Raw genomic sequence first — 14721 nt, 5'->3', positions numbered from 1 at the left:
AGATCCATTCTATATGGAGGAATATAAATAGGATGAGTTCCTCACCCTAAGTCAATAAAAAATTCAATATCTCAATCTGGAGGCATACCAGGAAAATTAGTAGGGTACACTTCTTGAAACTTATACACTATAAGAACAGACTCAAGATATGGGAATTTAGCACTATCATCTTAATAATGAGCTGAGAAAGTTGAACACCCCATCCAACTAACTTCTTGGCATGAATAAAAGAAACGAGTTTATCCTATGTGTAGTCAAAGTGAAATAATTTAGCTGTACTAAATATACGAGATGAAATAGGCATTTCTTTGAGTAGATATTTGAGCCTTTTGCCTACCAATATCAATAAAATACCTAGTCATCCATGTTGAGCTTAAGAGTGTTTTCTTTGGTACCCATATTACAAGCTTATACCTTTTTGTTATTAATTGATCCTTTTTGAACCTTTACCTCTAAAACCACTTAAGTTGAACTTTTCAATGTAACTAATACAATGAAAAGGCATATATATAGTAGCACACATTTTGATTATTTTTATGTAAGAAAATAAAAGAATCACTATATTTATTATAAATAAATTATATTATTTTATACAAATGAAATTTTTGCTCACTGATTTCAATGATGCATCACCTAATTTGAACTAGAAAATGTCACCAAATCACTTATTATTAGAAAACAAGTTGAAATTGTATTCATTCTAGAAAGAAATAAGTAGGGAATAAGGGTGGACAACTAAATATAGGTTCATTATCTAAAAATCACAAGGAGAGAATGTGACTTATGTACATATGATAGGTTAAAAACAAAGAGTATTATAATGCTATAGTGTAGTAAGAATGATGTCATATTGTATTTCTTTTCTTGTCCCAAATCTATTAAGAACAAACAAAATATGTATAGAAAATAAGAGGCTAAAGCCTATACAAATATATCTAGTGTCTGAACAAGGGTAATAACCTTTATCTTCTTTGTGAAAAACCTCAATTAGCACTGCTTAATGCTTGATCTTGTATATTTGGAGTGGAATCTCACAACGAGTTTTCTATATTATTGTCGTGTCGATGGATCTAATCTCATATCTTCATTATTTTTCCTTCTTCAACATGAACTAGTTTTAAAGTTCTCAAGTGCTATGAAAATAAAGCTTAGAAATCAAATAAATTATCTATCTGCTTCATTCCAATTGATTGATTTATGCTATTAGGATTTCAATACTAGATTAGATATCTAAGGTATATCAACTAGCTATATGTAATGATTCAAATCATCGTAATGCTAAAATAGGAGGCAAACTTTTGCAATGTTCTTTTTTAGAAAATTTTTGAGAAATTTAAGGCTATCCTAGTGTTGGAGGATTTTAGGTGAACTAGTCTAAGGAATTCTAGTGTTATTGAGAGAGTTAGTGGGGATGTTTGACTTAAATTTAAGATAGATGATGAGTTTAGAAAGCTGTAGTAACTTCCAACACATAAACAAGAGTTATAGAACTATGCTTATAGAGTTAAATGTGAAAAAGTTAGTTTGTGATGTCATATTTTGAGGAATGTGTTATAACATGAGCATAAATAGAGAGAGACCCAAGATTCTACCTCAGTACTACTGTAGTAAAAACGAAACCACTAAAGTGGTATCAGTGCAGTAGAAAAAGTATCGGTCCAATGCTAGTGTGCTATAATTGTGAATGCTGCATTGATAATCTTATCTATAAAATAGCAACTTAATTGCTATAATAGTAACAAAAAATACAGTTTTTGTTCTCCAACTTTTAAAATGCAAAACAAGGCACTTGGGATGATGATTTTCTGCTAGGTTTTTGATGTATTCATCTTTAGAGGTAAGTTTCTTACATTCTAAACTTGAATTACTTCTTAGAAGCCTTGAACAGTATTATAAAACTTATTCATGATAAAAAGTGAGGTTTATCCCTAATTCATGAACTTTATATAATTTGGTGGCAATTAGTATAAAATTAGTAGGTAATGATTCTACATTGTTAGAAAACATTAGTGGGAGTAGAATCATAGTTGTTCATGATAAATAAAGTATGGTTTGTTTTAAGGGTTAGAATATCCTAAAGTTAAGGGTTAGAATATCCTAAGGTTATGGATTAAGGCAATTTATAATTAAAATTGTTAGTTATTTATCCCTTATTGTTAAAGAGAGATTAATTTAATTAAATAGGTATGTAATCTTGTTGTTGTAGATTAAGAGAAAGTAGAAAGGGAAAGGAATGGTAAGCTTATTTCCTAAAAGTCATTTTGATCAAGGTAGGTTAGAGTTTATTTTAGAAATTAGACTTGCTTGACTCTGTTCTTATATGTGAATTAAGTATTTGTGATTGCTTTCAAGCACTATTTATGATTATTGACTATATTACATATTTATACATATTGATGTTGTTGATGTGATGATGAAATACAAATCATGATGTTTATGAAGTTGATGATAATGATGTTAATGAGATGATGTAATTAAAATCATGATGTTCATGATGATGTTAATAAGATTGAGATGAGAAAGAGGTGGTACACGCATCTTTCATTCATACATTCATTCATGTGCATTAAATATTCGATTATAATTATATGTTGTGATGAAAGTTATTTTTGAAAATGGAAATATGTAAACATATGTAATACTAGCTTATAATTCCTCTAAAAGTAATGTGTTATAAATGGGCTGATGTCTTCGATTATGGGTTTTATGCTCATAACTGTTGAACTTATTTAGTTTGTTTTTTTTGCACAACATTGAATTTAATCGGCCTATAATGACTTCCTGTATTTGCTAATGTACTGATGCTTCTTGTACTTTTTTTATTGAGTACAGATCATTTCTAGCTTTTGAGAAAAGACCTCGGTTTTAGCGCAATTCAAGATTTTGATTTAAATGTGAGCACCATGACTAGGTGGCCTTTGGATCTTCTATTTATTGTTCATGTTCCTTGTTTTGGGACTAAGATATTCATTTAATTATTTATGTGTTTGTGACAATCATTTAGTATTAGACTTGAGCATTCACAGATGGTCTTGTATGATGACTTTAGGCTCCAAGGATGTAATGAATAGATGATTTTACACTATATTAGAAATTTGATAATTTTGTTGGTTGATTTTATTACTTATTGATTAAATTAAGACATTTTAAAACTGTTTAATGATAAAGTTTGTATAAGTTGAATGGGACTAAAAAACTTATATAGTGAGGGTTGGGTTAAGTGTGGTTTTCTCACCATATTTTAGGGTTGGTGCCAATTATAAATATTTGGATCATGACAAAGATGGTATCAAAATACTGGGTTTGCACATATTATCGTTCAAGAACATGTATAGTAGAGTCTTGAGGAATGGTATGGAGATGTTTGTACTTTTTTTAGAGGTTACAGGTCTTTAGGAAAGAAAATTCCTTCTTTCTTCCTTTCGTGCTATTACTTGATTCCAATTGTAATCTGTTGATCCAAATTAGCATCTAACTTTTTGATTCTTATTTTGTAGATACTGAATAAACATTCCTTTATAGTAGCACCAACTGCCCTAGCTCAAAGAATAGCATGATACAAATAACAACATATATACCTACTGCTGGTGCTACAGTTTGAGGAAGAGCTAAGAAAGAGGGAAGATGAATAATACCTATGAGGAATGAAGGCCAGGCAGGAAAAGGATCAACTAGGAAAAATTCTCCCTTTCCTCCCCACCACATGATATTACGAAGTTTGCTTTGCTGGAGGACATGGTAATTAAGTAAGAAAAATAATGGTCTTTAAAAATAGAGCGCTTGTAAAAATGGTCCAGCCCAAGGCGCATAACCCCGAGACTAATTAAAAAGGTGCTGGGATACTTAGGTAGTTTGTAGGCCCACATGATACTCTTGTCATTCTAGAATTTTTATCCCCAGCCATATAAAAACATTTATTATTACACCCAATAAAAATGAGGGCTCAAATATAGGGGGTATATCCCTGTGAGGCACTTGGATTGATAATGATAGATAATAAATATGGACTTTTCTGTAAGTTCATGAACAGGTACCCCCAGTATTTCTTGGTACAAAGTATGAGAATGCTTTTGAATTTTATTGGATTATCATGAATACCTACATAAGAGAGGTATAATTGGAAGGTATGGTGTGGAGTTTATTTCCTTAGTTTATTTCCTTTATAGTGCAAGAAAAACTAAGAAATAGTAAAGTTTATCCATTGAGTACAAAATTGCCTTACCTCTACTTACTTGGGAACAATTTCAAAATTCCTTTCCAGAGAAGCATGTTCCCCGTGATTATATAAGAATAAGGATAAATTCTTGTTTCTAGATCAAGGAATATTTTTGTGGTTGCCTATGAGGCCAAATTTCATGCCTTGTCATCCTATGCTCTCCAATTGATCAATTTAGAGGAGGACAAGATCAGGCACTTTGTAAAAGGGATGAATTTTGGGGATCAGATGGTTTTTTCATCTGTAGCTGCATCTTGTAAGTATTTTAGAATGTATTATAATTTACTAAGAAGTCTGAATCACTGTGAAATAAAAAGAAGTGAATGCAGAAAAGGAGAAACCTCAAACCTCAAACTAATCTAATTCTACAATTTGGTGGTGCTTTCTCAAGAGGTTGTTTTTTAATCGGCCTTCCAATGCAGCCATGATGGTGTTGTCAGGGGTCCTGTGCAGGTTTTGTCATTATTTTTCAAAGACCAAAAGCTAACACACCTTCATCCTTCTTAATTAATAGGCCTAATTTAGGCATTAGGTGCCACGAATGTGGGGTTTTAGGCCACATTATGAGGTATTGTCCTAACTTTTCTTCTATAGGTTAGTTGATTCAAAACCAAATTCTACCACTCTAGCTCCTATAGGGTGTGGTGGTAGAGGAAATAGTAGGGGTTGTCCCCAAGGTGGGTATGGTGGCCAAGCTTGTAATGACCCTCTAGGTCATTTTTCTGTATTTGCATATATTTTTTTTTACCATTTAGAGCTTTCCTACAACTTCCCAAGTCATTTATAACTTTTTGGAATTGACAGTTTGGTTATTTGACAGTTCGTTTTATTTATTTTAGCTAATTTTCTATTTTTGAAGCCTTTGCCTGTTCAAATTCACTACCAGGCTAAAACTTAAGATAAATGACCTTGTATGTTAATTCTGATAGCTCCAACAACTTCGTCATGTTGATTTTAGGCTAGGTGGACCATTGGTTTTTGTCCCAAGGGTTTTGGACTTATTTTGGGCTATTGGCTGGAAGTTAAGAAAAATGGCACATGGGTGTGGGACCTACATTTTGTCGAAACAACCTTAGATGGAAATTTTAACTATTCTATTGACTCTGGAAAGTTAAATTTGATAGGTTATCATAATTTGTTTGCCTATATAGTATATCGGATGAATCCCAATGGATTGGTAGAGACTTAGAAAAATTTCAAGTCTTAACTGGGTTCTGGTGCTCCGCTTAAGCGTCCTTTTGGGCCGCTTAAGCAAAAGGGTCGCTAAAGCAACTGTCTTATTGCTTAAGTGATTGGGTAAGACCAATGGAGGTCCACTTAAGATAAACCCTACAACTTAAATGGTATCCACTTAAGCAGTAAGGGGATTGCTTAAGCGGCAAAGGGACCGTTTAAGTGGCAAAGGGACCGCTTAAGTGACAAAGGTATCACTTAAGCGATAGTTGTGCAGGCTGATGTCGCCCAAATTATGCCTCCAAGAACTATAACATGGTTTCTATCAAATGTAAAACCCAACAAAGGTTGGGGTCAAACCCACTGGGAATAAGATGAATATCTATCACAAACTTGTTGAAGTAGCTAAAATTGCGGGATTTTTTTAGAATAGAACCAGTGGTAACAAATCTTAATCACTGTGGTTGAAATCAATATGAGATGAATGATTGGACTATGCTCCCCTGACTTCCAAACTCCGTAGACTTGTTTTTCTCCATCAAACTATCCTAATATTTTTCGTGTAGAATCTAATAAGATTTGTATCACCAACCGTCCTATGACCACCTTTGGTGAAGTTTATTTATTACCTTTTCAGTCTCAAAGTGTCACCTTACTAACCCTTGTCCTAGATCCTAAATTAACTATTACCTTTTGAGTGTCAATTTAATTTGACTAGGGTTGGTAGTATCAAATTAATGTTTTGACCTTCTTTTCATAATCTCTACCTCTCTTTTAAAGTAAGTATCAAATATAGGCATGTTCTTAACTTCAACAGTCATTAAGAAAGAAATCACACCAAAGAAGATCACAATACATGCAAGAATATTGATCAAGAACGAATTTGCGCTTCTTCTAGTTTGTTATTCTATTAGGGTTCACACAACCCTAGTTAGGTGGTTTAGCCGCTCATGGTTGCAAGAACATATGTTGAATTCAATAAAGAAAGCATACTAAGAATCTTACTTTAATTTAAGAACAAAGCTCAGAATCTCAGTTTAATAATCAATCGTGAAACTAAGAACAAAGGCTTCCCAGATCAAAGTTGAACTTTGAATCCAAATAGTATTGTGAATATAAAGAGTGCATAAACTAATACAAAAACATCAAAGGGGTATTTGTTGTTTTATAAAATAATGTAGAGAACCTAACAAAATTAAAATAGAAAAATAAGGTAGACAGTGGCTATGCCTCAGGTAACGTGTCCTCTAGACTACCGAAGACTCATTATCAGCTTTGTTTACTGACTTCTATACTCTTTGATGACAATCATCACGTATCCCTATGACTCGCTGGCTAGACACGTTGTCTCTCCCATGGAATTTTGTCTTTTAAATTTTTTCTCATAATGCTCAGAATAGTCATCATGATAAGTCATAACCTGACGTTACGACTCGTTATCTGTCTCGCCTTCACTAGGCTCCAACTTGTAAGCACTCAGGACTTTCCATTATGTTTTCTTTAAGTGACCCTCTATACAACTCGTAGTTAGATCGTACGAGGCATAACCAACATCCACTTTGTTCTTCTTCTCAGAATTCACCAATCACCTAACGACTTGGTTGACGAGTCATAGCATCACCCAATGACTTATTATCCAGGTAGAGACTTTACTTTTTTAGAGTTTTTTCTTCTTATTTTATTCCACTCATTTCCAACCCTATTTTCATGCAACACAAACACAAAAACACACCTTATCTTACAAATAGGACCTAAATAGTTGCATATTTTTCAGTTTCAAGAATTGAAACTGCCTTGAAACCATGGCATATTAACACCCTCAACATAGAATGTATAGATGTCTTTAGACACCTCATACAATAACAAAACAATATGATGATGCTTAACCAAAAGAAACCTAAGGCACCTATGGAGGTCAGCTCAATTTAAACTCAACAACTCTTACCCCCTCCTATTTTCAGATTTTTCAAAACCAATTATATGGATCTATGTAGCACAACTATGAAACACAAAGGAATCAAGATATGACAACACATTAGCAACAAACAACCAAGTCTACAAGTTGGCTACTCGCGCCCCCTATATATCACCATTATGTCTTCTTCTCTTCCTTCTCTTCCTCAATCTCTTTACACCCTCTTTTTTAATAGCCCTCTCCTCACCCTTCGTGCCCTAAATATTAGCTACTTCATCCACTGAAATCTCCTTAATAATTAGGAATGTAGGGAACGACCTTGCAGCCATATCCTCAATAGCATTCCAGATCATGACTAACTCCTCTAGCATGCCTAGCAAATTTAGGGTTTTAACATCTACCAACTTCTAGCTAATCCACGCTTGAAACTATCGAACTAGGCCTGCATATCCCATAGATCAATCACTATCTCCGTTTTTGCTGAAGGATGCACCCTCTCTTTAATATGTATAACTCATCGCTTAAGGGTGCCTAGTCTCTTCAGGAAATTAGTCAAGAAATCCTATGAGACTAAAGCATAACCACCTAGAGGTGTTCTAGAAGTATATGGTCTTATAGTAGGAGGTGGAGTCAAAGCCTATAAGGATCCTGCAACATCAGTATAAGCCGGTGTCTTAGCTCAAGTAGTCTTTACCAGACCAATATCGAAAAAGCTTGACATATTAATATCTGGCCAAAAATGCTGCCTTAAGAAGATAAGCACTAACCATTGTCTTCGAGATCAGGTTAGCAAAATATTGAATCAGGCCTAAATCTGTGGTACTATGGACCATCAAAAACTAATCGAAGTATCCAACAACATTAGTAGAGGCTTATGTCTCAGCTCAAGAAGACTTTATGGGGGTGTCACCAAGATCGACAAATCCCGATGAATTAATATCCTTCCTCCCACTGTCCTAAAATACTGCCTTAAGAAGAGAAGTACCAACCTTGGACTTCGAGATTGGGTTAGAAAGATCTTGAATCAGGCCCAAATCTATTTTCCTATGGACCATTAAAAACAAATCAAAACGTTGAATTTCTAGCACTCCATCATCAAGGATAATCTATGTCAAAAGGCACGAGAAGAGCAGGTTATTATCTGTACTCATAGTCTGATCGTGGAATTCTCATGCTATGATCTTAGCTACATCAATCTTGTTTCCCTCCATAATGCCTCCAATCAATGTGACTCTATCGGGACTCAGAACATTGTCCTCTATTATTGGATTCACTCGATGTTGAACTAATATCCTCTATGCCTTATCCACAAAGGTGAAGGTACCCTTTATAATATATGTAGTAATGCCCATAATCCAAGACACCTAATCCTATACCATAACCATAATCCCAGCAATGCACCAAAATGTATAAAATTATCACCCAACCCGATCTATTATGTTTTCACCTTCCGTATTTTGTCTATTCGGTGATCAATCTCAAAAGTATCTGCTGGTTCCTAGAAGTCTAGCTTATAAAGAAATCCAGATATCATCTGAGTTGAGATATTCACCTGAACCCCTCGAACAAACACTTAATATAGGGTGTTACCTCCCTTCAATATCATGACTTATGGATAAACCCACTTTGATTCTATATGGTATAATGCATAAAACTCCCGAACTATGGCTATGAGTCATAATCTCTCCCCCTTTAGAGTTATAGCCTTACCTGTACTCCAGTCGTGATGATTCAAGGTAACGAGTGTTGTCACTGACAACAACTCATTCTCATAGTCATTGAGACTCCAAAGAACACTTCCTTGAAGGTTTGGACCTAGTCTTCTCCTGACAGGTCTAGTGATGAGTCGTAGGGTGTCCCTTGTAGGGACTTGGGAATAAGAAAATTCTTTTCCTGTATTCTTAACCCTGCACACTGAACACATAAGTTACACTATAATGGAATAAATACAAAATATGGTTCATTTCCCGCGTAACACTTGATTTAACATTGCGATACGATGTGACAATGTTGGATACTCAGACTTTACCAATAGGCCCATGGGTTGCATCCCATGTAATGCCTGATTTAACACCACAATATGACTCAGTTTCCTTGGCTAATCCAACATCTCTAAAGCTTATATCAACACATACTTTTACATTCTCTATATTTCCCATGTAGTTTTTAAATGCTTCTCGTTCATATTGAATGGGGATTTTCCTTCTCACTTTAGCTCAATTGCACCATGAGAGAATAGGCTAAACAAAGTGAATGGTCTGTACCACCTAGACTTCAACTTTCCACGAAACATGAGATGTCTTAAATTATAAAATAGGACCATATCACCAGGATCGAACACTCTTTTCTAAATACTTTTGTCATGAAACAACCTCATCTTCTCCTTGTACAAAGTTTTAACTCTCATAATCTCAAAGCCAAAATTCATACAACTTATTTACCTTACCCATCCTAAAATTTGAAGCATCACTCAACTAAAAATTTAGATTTTCCAATGCCTATAGTGCCTTGTGCTCAAGTTCAACTGACAAGTGGTATTACTTGTCATACATAAGTTGATATGGAGTGGCACCTATGGAATTTTAAAAGCTGTCTGGCAGGGCCAAAGTGCATCATATACCTTCCTTGACAAATCAATCTGGTTGGAATTCATAGTCTTCGCCAACTTGATAGCATGATTGAAGACCTCCACCTATTCACTAGTCTATGGATGGTAAGGAGTTTCCACCTTATTCTTCACACCATATTTTTTGAGCATGGCCTTTAATAGACAATTACAGAAGTGATACCAACCATCACTAATAATAGCACTTGGAGTGCCAAACTGAGAAAATATGTTCTTCAAAAATTTAGTGATACTCCGACCCTTATTATTGGGAAGTGCAACTGCCTGCACCCATTTAGAAACATAGTCCATTACCACCAGTATATACTTCATTGCATAAGAACTCACAAATGACCCCATAAAATCAATTACCTATACATCAAACAACTCCGACCTATGATGGGTATCATGGGGATCTTTTGTTTCTGCAATATATTTCCTTTCCGCTAACACTGATCATGATCCCAAGAATAATCATAGGCATCTTTGTAGATTGTTAGTTAGCCAATAGTAACCATAGTACATAATTTTATGGGTTTACGGTTACTACCATGATCACGCCCAACTAGTGATGAATGACAACCTTAAGAATGCTTATCATCTCTACCTCAGGAATACACCTCCAAATGATTCCATACACACACACCCAAAATATATAAGGTTCATCCCAAAAACCCTTATGTACCTCAAGTATGAATTGTTTTCACTGCTAAAAGCAACAAATCTTTTAGGATAAGGTCACTTGCAGAATAGGTGGCAAAATCAACAAACCAGGGGATTAAGTCTTGAGATGTTGCCATGACCCACTCATCTGGAAATGTAGAATCAATTTTAAGTTCATCCCCTAATTTCAGCATTGCCTTCTCTTTGAGGCAGGATAGGTGGTTTGCAACCTGCTTTTCAGTGTCTTTTCAGTCTTTCACCTCAAAGTCAAATTCCTTCCATAATATTACCCAATGAATCAACCTGATCTTATAATATTTCTTTGATATAAGATGCCTCAAAGATGCATGATTAGTATGAACAATGACTTTCATCCCAATCAAATAGGACAAAAAATTCTCAAAATAAAACACCACCGCGAGTAACTCCTATTCAGTAATTGTATAAATTTTCTGTATGGGGTTGAGGGCTTTACAGGCATAGTATATTGGTGAAGTATATTCTCACATAATTGGCCTAAGAAATCTCCTAAATCCACTCCACTAGCATCGCATATTATCTCATAAGAAAAGGACCAATGTGCAAACCTAATAAGATGATCCGAGATTAACTGCTCCTTAAGGAACTCAAAGGCCTTTAGAGAATCTTTTTTTTATCTTAAACTTAACCTCCTTCTCTAAAAGCTTACACAATGGATTGGAAATTTTAGAGAAGTCCTTGATGAACCTCCTATAGAGCCCAACATGACCCAAGAAGCTTCTAATACCTTTCACTAAAATTGTTAGAGAATTTTTCAATCACCTCTACCTTCACACTATGAACCTTAATACCCTTTTTTGAAATTTGGTGTCTAAGAACAAACCTTTTTTTTTACCATTAAGTGTCAGTTCTCTCATTTCATAACCAGGTTGCACTCCTGACATTTTTGGAGTGCATTAACTAAATGGGCTAGACAATCATCAAATGAGTCTCAGACCATTGAAAAATCATCCATAAAGACTACTACAATTCCCTCTACTAACCCAGAAGATATCAATATCATAAAACGCTAAAAGGTGGAGAGGGCCTTGCAAAGTCCGGACGACATCCTCTTGAATGCAAAAGTACCATATGGTCACTTAAAAGTAGTCTTCTCTTAGTCTTCGGGGGAAGCAGTAATTTGATTATACCCCAGATAATCATTATAAAAATAGTACCAACCTCTACCCACAAGACTGTCTAACAGATAATCGATAAACGATATAGAAAAATAGTCCTTTTGTGTCCAAGTGGTTAATGTTAGGTAATCCATGCAAAGTCCCCATCCAATAACCAATCTTATGGGAACTAACTCTTCTTCTCATTTAGGACCACGACGATCCCACCTTTCTTAGTTACACATTAAACTGAGCTCACCCACTTGTTGTCTGTAATAGGATAAACCATGCAATATCTAACCACTTTATAATCTCTTTCTTTATAACCTGTAGCATAAATGGGTTCAAACAAAGCTGGTGCTCAATACTGTTACATAATCCAGTTAAAGCTAAATTTTATGAGTATAAATCTTTGTAGACTCCTCATAATATCTGAAATAGTCTATCCAATAGCCCTTTTAAATATCTATAATACTGAGATCAGGATAAATTTAAAAATTTAGAAGCAATAATGACCAAAAAGGTATTATTGACCCCCAAAAATGCATATCAGAAGTGAGAGGGGAGCTCTTTCAATTCTAAGACTAGTGGCTTCTCAATAGATTGTCGAGTTGGCAGAGTTGCTATATTATTTAGGTCAAGATCTAACTTCATTGGTGTATAAGAATAATAGCCTCATCCATAGAGTGCATGCACTATCTCATCATATTCCTCAATACTATCACTACAAATGTTCAGGATTACTGCCGCTAATTCCTCAACACATAGTGACTCCTTAATAGGTGTAGTCAATGTCTTTTAATCAACAGGATCTATCATAGACACTACCTTTATATCTTTTGATTTCCGTATTTGACTGACCCACATTAAAAGTAACCTATTCATCATTGAGCTTGAATTTCACGTGCACCATCTTTATGTCAAGTAGTGCTTTGTCAATGGATAGGAATAACCTTCCTAAGATAATAAAAACATTGAAATCCACCTCATTGTCAAGAATAACAAAATATACCAACTAATTTCTTCATAGTTAGGTCAACCATCAATAATCTCATCAACATTGGCTTAGGTATCCCCAACCCCTACTACTTATAAACCACTAGCAATATCTAATTTATGATAGATCCTAAGTCACACAATGCTCATGCAAAATTCATAGACCCAATGGGTAAGATCCCACAAAATTCTTAGCTTAATTCAGTTCTTTAAGCTTGTTAAGTTGGGGGGGGGGGGGGGTCCCAAACTTAGAAAAATTCTAGCTAAGTATTCAGACTTAGTGTTATTTTAGCCATCAAAAGTTGGAAATCTTATTTTACGACCTTTTTATCCATTAAATATTGATATTTAGGTTAGTTCATGATCAAGAAGGTCAATACGTGTTCCCGGATAAGTTTTGGATTTTTCAAACTCATTTAGATGATGTTCGAGTGACCAAAATAGTGAGTCGACACGATATTGATGTGCTACATCATCCATTGCGTTGACAAATATTTTTTCCTTTAGGACATTATAAATTCCAGTGAATTGATGCAGACTCGATGTGGCGCATTGGTCATTGCATAGATGACAACGATGCAGTACATCGGTCTGTGCATTGATAACACAGCTTCCAGTCATTAAAAGGTTGCATCCTTAAGGTTAATTGAGTCTTTTTCCCATGGCCTTTATCCCCCATAACACAAAATTTAGCCCTCTTTTAGCAAGTTATATTCATTCTTTTACAAGTTGCTCAAGAACCGAAACCCTAGGTAAATTAAATTCAAATTCAAGGCTTCATATTCCATTGCTAATTTTCAATATTTCACCAACTAAGGTATGTGAAGTGTTCATCCAAGGTTTCCTTCCTTCCACCCTTGGAGTCCAAGAAATTATTTTTAAACTTTAAGTGTATGGATTTCATGAAGTTCATGTTGGGTTTGATTATATTCATATTTATAATAGTTAATTAGGATTATAATCCATGTTTTAGGATAAGTTTCATGTGGGATTAATTGATATACATGTAATATCATGTGAATCTATGTTGAACCCTTGAAATTGTGAAGTTGGAGATGAATTATAATATGTTCTTGTGTTTAATGTTATATACATGTATCATCCTCATTAACTGCTTGATGAATTGCTCATGTGAACTAATAAGAGAAGGAAATTGTGTTATGTCAGTTTATGAGCAAAATGTATCATTCGAGTGTTTGATAAAATACCTCTATGAATGAATTGTGACCAAGTGTACATGATTATGGTTTTCAAGACTATGTTATGATTTACTTTCATGCAATTGAGTCCTAGGGGTATTTAATACCGTACAATTTAGCTGTGTACTTAGAGACAGTGTCAGTTACAAGATAATCTCAGTTATTTCATCACCACTAGTACTCTCAGTCAGTTACAGGGCTCAGGAAAAACTTAGTAGACTTAGTACTAGTCCAGCCTAGTTCAGTATTTAGTCAGACCACAGTAAACTCATTCAGTGGTATTCTGTCAGTCAACAAAACTCTATAAATTCAGTAACAGTTCAGTCCATCCTAGTATAGACTTGAAATTAGTTTAGTGTTTATTCAGTTGGGAGTAGGATTTTGCACCAAGTGAACCTAGGGATGGGAGCATTCTTGCCAGCAGAGGGTTTGACCCTTAGTAACAATCCCTACATTACAGAACTATGTAGTCATCATAGGTTGAGATATCTTCCTGCTAGATATTATGAGGGTTGATACATCTCATTTGAGTTTTCTTGCCAGTGAGGGTTGATGAAAGAGCTTCCTGTCAGAGAAGGTTAACTCACAGCTTGTCTCTACTCGTGGCACGGTATTGACACCTTCCAACTGGGGTTACATGTTAGAACCCAATCTATTTAGAAAGGGGAAATTCAATTAGATGATTACCTCCCATAGTATCAGTTTTAAGTTTAGTCTCAGTATAGAACTCAGCTCACTTTTACAGATTTAGGAATGTCAATTACAGTCACTCAACTCAGTATAGAACTCAGTATAGTTCTACAAAATCAAGATTGTCA

The sequence above is a fragment of the Capsicum annuum genome, chromosome 12 (genome assembly GCF_002878395.1).
Source record: "Capsicum annuum cultivar UCD-10X-F1 chromosome 12, UCD10Xv1.1, whole genome shotgun sequence".
NCBI classification, from domain to species: domain Eukaryota; kingdom Viridiplantae; phylum Streptophyta; class Magnoliopsida; order Solanales; family Solanaceae; genus Capsicum; species Capsicum annuum.
Note: the sequence above shows the minus strand (reverse complement) of the source record.